The 1,490-nt window shown below is 42.3% G+C and overlaps 1 non-coding gene across 1 annotated transcript; it reads left to right on the forward strand.

The window, feature by feature from the left end:
• The first annotated feature begins 961 nt into the window (after positions 1-961).
• LOC133398992 (U6 spliceosomal RNA) lies at positions 962-1,067 on the forward strand. Its single transcript, XR_009768150.1, has one exon. It is a non-coding gene; the product is annotated as a U6 spliceosomal RNA (small nuclear RNA).
• The last annotated feature ends 423 nt before the right edge of the window (positions 1,068-1,490 follow it).

A 1,490-nucleotide genomic window follows, 5' to 3' on the forward strand; every position in this document is an offset into this window, starting at 1 on the left:
CCAGAGAGACACCCTGAAGCGGAGGTCGCTCCACTTCAGCAAATCTTCCAGGCTGCAACGCCCTCTGCTGGTGATGAAGCACAATGATAACCGCAGCTTGGCCTTGACCTCTTGAGGTCACGTACAAGAGAATAGAAGATTTGCGTGTTGTTTTGGCATGCTGGAAAAGTGGTTAGCAGAAGAAAAACTACATTGATGCATTTCTGTGAGCGACACGGATGGATAGCCAATAAAAAGCATATGTGTTATCGTTATTATTATCATTATACAGTAATGTAAGGACAGACAATAGAGGGGGAAAAAATGCCACCCCAACTTCAAATGTTTCTGTTCGCCTATAGTAATAGCTTGAACCATAACTATTCCACAAAATACAATCCTAAAACACTTTTATATCATTTCAAACTCCCCTGACGATAGCCTGAAAAAGAAATAGCTTTCTTATGATTTGATTTTGAATAAATCCACCAACAAAATGTCCTCCAACACACAATAACTCTTCGTAACTTTTGCAAACAACTCAAGCTGAACTCCTCCCCGACGTACAAAAGATCTGAGTCCGTCGCGATGAATCACTTCGACATACTTGCTTGACACCAATTTCTACTTCCATCTGCAGGACGCTCTCCTTCGTTTTGCTGCGCTGTGTCGCTGCAGGTTTCGTGCGAGCACGCATGAGGCGTTTCCTTCCCCCACCTTGGCCGCATTCCTACGAGGGAGTGGTGCAGCGAGGATGCGCGGCCTCTGTCTGCACCAACGGCACTCGTCGGCGCTCAAATGTATTTGCATGATCCCCCCGGCAGCGCTCAAATGTATTTGCATGATCCCCCCGGCAGCCTATCAGATTGCCGTGTGTGCACTCCTGTTGTCGAGTTGTCTTAGTGGTCTGGGGTGATACCTGACCTCTAGGATGTGTTCGATCATGTGCTCTTTATATACCTGCCCAGCAGGTATACCAATTGCGTTGCTTCGGCTTCGCATATACTAAAATTGGAACGATACAGAGAAGATTAGCATGGCCCCTGCGCAAGGATGACACGCAAATTCGTGAAGCGTTCCTCATTTTAAAAAAGCATTCCTTATTTTAAAAAAATATTTTGTTATGCATATTGCATCCTTTTTTTAAAAATCAAAATACACCAGTAAAAACGAATCTGTTTTTTTATTTCCGATTTATTCCGAGCATTTATATAGCCTTGCTTTCTCATTTTATCATTGTTTTTGAACCAAAAATATTAGAAAACTATATTAAAAAATATAGTGTGAGGCTATCTAGATCTGCTGCCATCTGTTGGAGAAATGTGGTATTACCACATATTTACTCGTTTCTCTTTATTTTCATTGTGTTTTTAAAAACCACAGCTATAGATACGCTGTTGAATATTTTTCTTCTTTGCAATAGTAGCAGTAGTATTAGTTAGCAGTCACACCATCTATGATCGACTGGCGGGGGGAGGCTCCAGACCTCCTCTTTCATCTGTAACCGTTTC

Source organism: Phycodurus eques, unplaced genomic scaffold, assembly GCF_024500275.1.
Source record: "Phycodurus eques isolate BA_2022a unplaced genomic scaffold, UOR_Pequ_1.1 contig_879, whole genome shotgun sequence".
Classification (NCBI taxonomy): Eukaryota; Metazoa; Chordata; class Actinopteri; order Syngnathiformes; family Syngnathidae; genus Phycodurus; species Phycodurus eques.